Genomic DNA, 7683 nt, shown 5'->3' on the forward strand with positions numbered 1-7683 from the left:
GGTGTCAAGTTGTAATAATGGGCAAAGTTTCATCAAAATCGGTGACCATGCGTGGCAAAGAAGTTTAAGTGGTTACAGAGAATCGCTATTAACTTTTTTCCACAGTTATCACTATACTGTTCTCTAAATATCACTTATTTGTACCTTTAATACATTGAAGCTGTGCAGATATATTTTCTAATTGTACTGTGTTTATATTGACAGATTTCCCAGGATGTGCTGTTTATCTGTGTAAAGCTGAAGAAGATGAAGAAATCACTATTTTACAGGTTTAACTGAATTTCCTTTTTGAATATAAATGGGTTTGTATTGTTAAGGAATCGACAAAATTCAAATTAAAGTATGTAATTGTTTTAAGATAAGACTAAGCATTCTGCAGAGAATTCTTAGAATGAAAAGCCTTTTAAGAAGAAAAATGTATGTTATTAGGTCACCTGTGTCATTCAGGTGATCTATTGCTGTCTATTTTTGTCCATCATTGTGCATTGTGTATTAACATTTAAACATTTTAAGCTTCTTCTCTGAAACCACTGAACCAGTTTCAGCCAATTTTAGCAAATGGCATCTGTGTGTAAAGAGGAACAAAATTTGTGAATTTCATTATCCCTGGGGCCTGAAGGTTGGGGCTAAAGCCACCAAAATTGATGCAACCTTAAAAAGTCTTCAAAAATTGTCAAACTCCTGGTCCCAGGCTCAGGGGTTCTGGCCTTTTGGGGGTGTATTGATAATATATGTTCATGGGTATTAAGCTGTCAAAGTATGTGCATGATTATGATAAGCATTAATGCCTCTTCCAAATTTTTGAAATTCATGGCTTCTTGGTTAGGAGTTCTGGTGTTAGGATCTGTTGATCATATATAATAAAAATGCATAAATTATCTTTAAATCTTCCTCTCTGTCCTTGGGTATTTAGCAAATTAAGTAAGTGCATTGTTATTTTCAGCAAGGATGCCTCTTTGAAAATTGTGAAATTCATGGCCCCCTCTGGTCTTGTGGGCGGTGGGGGGGGGGGCTATATTGATTTTCACTATAGTATCGATACAGCACAAGCTCTCTCCCCCCCCCTCCAACACACACACAACATGACCAGAACCCCTGACCAAGGGGCAATAAATTTCATAATTTTGGAAGAAGCATCCTTGCTCAACATAACCATGCACTTAATTTGTTCGCTAAATCTTCCAAAATTGTGAAATTCGTGGGCCCTGGGTCAGGGGTTCTGTGTTAGGGTGGGGCTCTGTTGATCATTTAGTAAAAATGCATGTATTCTTTAAAAATCTTCTCTGCCTCTGGCTATTTAACAAGAAAAGAAAGTGCATGGTGATGTTGATTAAGAATGCCTCTTCCAAAATTATCAAATTCATTAGGGGCGGTATCGATTCACCGCTGTATTTTTTCTCAGTTTGATACACGGTACAAAATCTCCATTTTTCGGTTCGGTTCATTTTTTGGTTGGGATCGTTATTCAGTCAGGTTTGGTATAAGTAAAAACATGCTACTCGGCATAATTTAGTTTTAAAAACATAATTTTTTTAGGAGTGGTAGTTTGTGAAATAATCTTTAACAGTCAAATCATCCTAATTAATTTCTTCTAGTCAATTTGCACGTAGATTCAGTGACAGGATTTAGTGAAACAAAACAATTTGTGAATTTGTTTCCTAGCTTTTATCAAAATGTATCGTATCGAAAATAGGCGTACCGAGACAAAATTATACAATACGTATCGTATCATGAAGGGGGCATATCATTTCACCCCTAAAATTCATGGCCCCAGGGCCATGGGTTCTGGTGTTAGGGCAGGGCTGTATTGATCTCGGGGCCATGGGTTCTGGTGTTAGGGCAGGGCTGTATTGATCTCGGGGTCAGGGGTTCTGGTGTTAGGGCAGGGCCGTATTGATCTCGAGCCAGGGGTTCTGGTGTTAGGGCAGGGCTGTATTGATCTCGGGGCCATGGGTTCTGGTGTAAGGGCAGGGCTGTATTGATCTCGGGGCCAGGGGTTCTGGTGTTAGGGCAGGGCTGTATTGATCTCGGGGCCAGGGGTTCTGGTGTTAGAGCAGGGCTGTATTGATCTCTGGGTCAGGGGTTCTGGTGTTAGGGCAGGGCTGTATTGATCTCGGGGTCAGGGGTTCTGGTGTTAGGGTGAGGCTGTATTGATCTCGGGGTCAGAGGTTCTGGTGTTAGGGCAGGGCTGTATTGATCTCGGGGCCAGGGGTTCTGGTGTTAGGGCAGGGCTGTATTGATCTCGGGGTCAGGGGTTCTGGTGTTAGGGCAGGGCTGTATTGATCTTGGGGTCAGGGGTTCTGGTGTTAGGGCAGGGCTGTATTGATCATGTAGTAAAAAGCTTAATTCTTCCAAAATCTTCTCTGCTCCTGGGTATTAAGCAATCAAAGTTAGTGCATGATTATGATGAGCAAGAATGATTCTTCCAAAATTGAATTCATAGCTCCTGGGTCAGGGCTTCTGGTGTTAGGGCGGGGTTCTATTGATTATATAGTATAATTTCTTTGAAAATCTTAGTTGTAATGAGCAAGGGTGTTTTTACCAGATTTGTGAAATTCTTGACCATTGGATCATGTATTCTGGTGCTTGGCAGGACTCTATTAATTTTGTAATGAAATATAGAGATAAAGAACAGTAATCAAGGTCAGAAGTCCATTGGAATAATACAAATTAGGAGCAGAGCAAACAACGGAACTCTAAAATCATCAGAGGTGTTAGGGCAGGGCTCTATTTATCCTATTATCCTATTTCTCTTGATTTTGGGCAATATATCTTTATCTCTCAGTTTATTCTCTTTTATTTTATACTTCAGTGGATCCTTCATAGTGTTGTTATTATACTCAGGTAACCTGTAAGGTCCTTAGGCCTCTTGATTAATTTAAAATCACTTAAGTCATTCAAGAGCTGTACTGCCATCAATTTTCTTTCAATGTTGTTTTATCCTTGGAAGTTATATCTTTCTATTATGTACCTTAGAAAATAAACTTCAAACACATGTCTTTGTATGCCAGATTGATAAGTACATTAATTAACTAATGCCTTACTGTTTTTTGAAAGATTCCACATGATGTAAAGTACAACTTTAGAAAAGAAGAGGATATCAACATTGTGCAGGTTTTTATAATCCCTTTATATATGAGTTATAAGATTTAATTAATAATTGGAAATCGCCTTGTCCTTCCATGCATCTGGGCAATCTTGTTCAGGCTATAAATTTGTTATGGAGAAAGACTGAGAGCTCTCACTTGGTACAGCAATTGCTAATGTCACGAGGGTTTGTTTTGACTTTGACCCAAGGTCATTCCGGTTAGTTCAAGGTCACTGACAAAAAAAAAATATTAAATTTTTGTTCAGGCTTTAACTTTGTAATGGAGAATCACTGAAAGCTCATTTTTGGTACAGGGATTTTTAATGATCCAAGAGTGTATCATGACCCTAATGCAAGGTCATTCCAGCAAGTTTAAGGTCACTGGCAAAAAAAAATTAAAAAGTCTTGTCTGGGCTTTACTGTGACTTTGTAATGGAGAATCCCTAGAAGCTCATACTTGTTGAAGAGATTGCCTATGATCTGAGGGTGTGTCATGACCTTGAGCCAAGGTCATTCTGTCAAGTTTAAGGTCACATATAAAAAGTGTAAAATGTATAACAGATCTATAATTTTCTAATGGAGAAGCATGTCCATATTTCTCTGAAAGATAACTAATGACCAGAGGATGTATCATTTTTATAACCAAGGTCTTTATGGCAAGTTCAAGGTCACATTTACAAAATTTGAATGATCCCTTTAAACAAAAAATCGGCAGGGGGTATTATTTTGTGAGCTTGCTCACAGTACCTCTAGTTAAGACACACTTTAATGCCTTACAGTGAATATTTCATGCACTACTTGTCATATTAGTCTTTTAACCCCCACAGCAGACTAAGATTGAGAGCAGAAGGAATATCATATTTTTGACCCAAGGTCATTGTGTTAAGTTCAAGGTCACTGGCAGAAAAAGTGTCAAATTCATTTCAGGTCTTTGATTTTTCAATAGAGAAACATTGGATGTCCATATTTGATTATGAACAGAGAATGTGTAATTTTTTTTTAAACCAAGGTCATTTTTGCAAGTCCAAGATCACATTTAGAAAATTGTATATATAGGAAATTTAAGAAAACAAAAACAAAAAAACAAACAAAAACATTGCAAAGGTGGGGTGGAGCTTCTGTACTTCCTGTAATCTCTTTAAAAACCACTCAGCTTAGAAGTTAAACTTAGAAGGTGAAATTTATATGAACGCTTCCTGATATAGTGCAGATTAAATTTTGTTCAAACCATGGCCCCTGGGGGTGGGGTGGTCCCAAAGTAGGAGATCAAAGTTTTATATAGGAATATATAGAAAAAAAATCTTTAAAAATCTTCATCTTAAGAGAAATAAAGCCACAAACATGTTAATATGCATGCATCGTCGGGTAGTGTAGCTTTAAATTTATTCAGATCAGAGCCCCCAGGGGTAGGGTGGGGTCACAATAGGAAATCAAAGTTTTACATGGGAATATATAGGAATTTAGGGCTGCTGTAACACTTGTCTCATGTTTCAATACACATTTATTATTGGGTGAGACATTCATGTTCTACAGACATATTACACGTGTATTATTGGGTGAGGCATTCATGTTCAATAGACATATTACACATGTATTATTGGGTGAGGTATTCATGTTCTACAGACATATTACACATGTATTATTGGGTGAGGCATTCATGTTCTACAGACATATTACACATGTATTATTGGGTGAGACATTCATGTTCTAAAGACATATTACACATGTATTATTGGGTGAGACATTCATGTTCTATAGACATATTACACATGTATTATTGGGTGAGACATTCATGTTGTACAGACATATTACACATGTATTATTGGGTGAGGTATTCATGTTTTACAGAAATATTACACATGTACTATTGGGTGAGACATTCATGTTCTACAGACATATTACACATGTATTATTGGGTGAGGCATTCATGTTGTACAGACATATTACACATGTATTATTGGGTGAGACATTCATGTTCTATAGACATATTACACATGTATTATTGGGTGAGACATTCATGTTGTACAGACATATTACCCATGTATTATTGGGTGAGACATTCATGTTGTACAGACATATTACACATGTATTATTGGGTGAGGCATTCATGTTGTACAGACATATTACAAATGTATGATTGGATGGGGCGTTCATGTCCTACAGACATATTACACATGTATTATTGGTTGAGACATTCATGTTTTACAGACATATTACACATGTATCATTGGCTGGGGCAGTCATGTTCTCTAGACATATTACACATGTATCATAGGGTGAGGCGTTATTATTTGTACTTTTATACCAACAGTGTCTTACAAGCTCAAAGACATAATATACCCGTATATAGCTAAATGTTCTGAATTTTCTTTTGACAGATTTCACAGGATGTGTTGAGCAGTTATTAAGAGGACGAAAAAAATCACCCCCTGACAGGTTTTCTTAATTTTCTTCACATGAAAAAGTTCATAAGTTCATAAACTATAAAGTAAATGCATTCAGTACATTTAGTTATTAGGTCACCTGAGTCACTCAGGTGACCTATTGCTATCCGTTTTTGTCCGTCGGTGTGCGTCGTGTGTTAACATTTGAACATTTTTAGCTTCTTCTCTGAACCGCTTGACCAATTTCAACTAAATTTTGCATATAGCATCTATGGGTGAAGGGGAACAAAAATTGTGAATATCAGGGTCCCTGCCCCAAGGGTGGGGCCACCAAAAACCACCAAAAATAATGCAATCTTTAAAAATCTTCTTCTTTACTCCAGGACATCCAGCAGTCAAACTGTTGGCATGATTGTAATGAGCATTGAGCCCTCTACCAAAATTGTGAAATTCATGGCTCCAGGGTCAGGAGTTCTGGTGCTAGGGTGGGGCTATATAGATCATATAGTGAAAGTGCATTATTTCTTTGAAAATCTTCTTCTCTTCTCCTGGGCATTAAATAAAGTAACTAACTACATAGTTATGAAGAGCAAGAGTGCCTCTTCCAAAATTATGAAATTCATGGCCCCTGGATCAGGGGTTCTGGTGTTAGGGTGGGGCTCTATTGATTATATAGTGAAAATGCATTGATTCTTTGAAAATCTTCTTCTCTGCTACTGGAGATTATTTAAACAAACTAAGTCCATGATTATGATAGGCAAGGATGCCTCTTCCAAAATTTGAAATGTATGGCCTCAGGTTTGAGGGTTCTTATGGAAGAGGGGTGGGGGGCTCTATTAATTATATAGTGAAAAGCATTAATTCTATTGATTAATTGTTAATTAATCCTGTCTGCTCCTTAGTGTTGAGCTGATAAATAAATTGCTTAGCTATGATGAAAAAGGGAGCTTCCAACAGAATTCTTAAATCTTATGGTCCTAGGGTCAGGGGTTTTGGCATAACGGGGGGGGGGGGGGGGGCTTTTGATAATATAGTGGAAAAGTGTTAATACTTTGAAGTCCATAGTTGTGATGATGAGGGTAACTCTTCCAAATTTGTGAATTTCTTGACCCTTGGTCTTGAGCTCACATTCGATCTCAGTCTCACTTTTCTACTATTAATTCCTTTGGTAAAAGTGAGACTGAGATCAAAAGTGAGCTCGTCTACGTTTTATGGCCCCGGAGCCTGGTGCTAGGGTAAGGCTTTGTTGAATCTATAGTGAAAATGCATTGTACCTGTAAAAATTCTTCTCTGCTTCCGGGCATATCGGAAGCAAACTGAGTAAAAGTTTTAATGATATAATATAAGTAAGGGTATTTTTACCAGATTTTTGAACATTTGGACCATTTGGTTAATGGTTAAGCATTCTGGGGTCAATGTTAGAGGTCTTAATTATATGGGTTTGAAAATAGTACAGAAGCACTAATAGTTTGTTAATAGTTTGCATGGTGATAGTGTTAAGTGGGGGACAGATTCGAACTTAATTTATGAGATGATACTGAATACTAGACTAATTATTTTGTTGGTCCTGATCTTCCTACTTCTCTTGCTTTAGGACAACAAAGCCTCATCTATCAGTGTATTTAACTTCTAAATTGTTGTATTATACTCAGGTGACCGTTAAGGACTTTGGGCCTCTTGTTTTTTTAAGAATGGCTAAAAACAATCAAGGTAAAGCAAACAATGGATTAAAGCTATAAAGATTTAAATTGTTATTTCAAATAGTAGACACAATTTTGTCATGATTGAATAAAATAAGATAAATAAAGTATGAACTTTTTTATAGACGTGATATATGATAATTTTCTTTGTTTTCTTTGCCCAGAACACAGACACGAGAAGAAAAATTACCAGATACAAGAAATCAGTGTGGTATACATTTCTCTGTTACTTTATTAGTTTATATAACTGTGTGAAAACACACTGTAATCATACCTATCTATAGAGTGTTATAGTAGAACATCTCTATCTTACCCTGTTTTAATGTTATAACTTATGAATTAGTATTTGTAAGAAAGCAGTATTAATCATGATTATTCTTTTGTAAATTATAAAGTTTACACACTATATTGTAAATACAACGTCATAGAATGTCATCTATGAGAATCTGAAAAGTTTTCCAGTATTGCACAATTGATGTGGTTTTAATTTGTAATTTATATTGCTTTGTTA

The 7683-nt window shown here is 36.6% G+C and overlaps 1 long non-coding RNA gene across 1 annotated transcript; it reads left to right on the forward strand.

Annotated features, from left to right (window-relative positions):
- Positions 1-233: 233 nt before the first annotated feature.
- On the forward strand, positions 234-7385 carry LOC133195461 (uncharacterized). Its single transcript, XR_009722209.1, has 4 exons — positions 234-269; positions 3058-3114; positions 5467-5524; positions 7337-7385. It is a non-coding gene; the product is annotated as an uncharacterized LOC133195461 (long non-coding RNA).
- The last annotated feature ends 298 nt before the right edge of the window (positions 7386-7683 follow it).

Source organism: Saccostrea echinata, unplaced genomic scaffold (genome assembly GCF_033153115.1).
Source record: "Saccostrea echinata isolate AGI-Se365-2 ecotype Australia unplaced genomic scaffold, CSIRO_AGI_Sech_v1 ptg000029l, whole genome shotgun sequence".
NCBI classification, from domain to species: domain Eukaryota; kingdom Metazoa; phylum Mollusca; class Bivalvia; order Ostreida; family Ostreidae; genus Saccostrea; species Saccostrea echinata.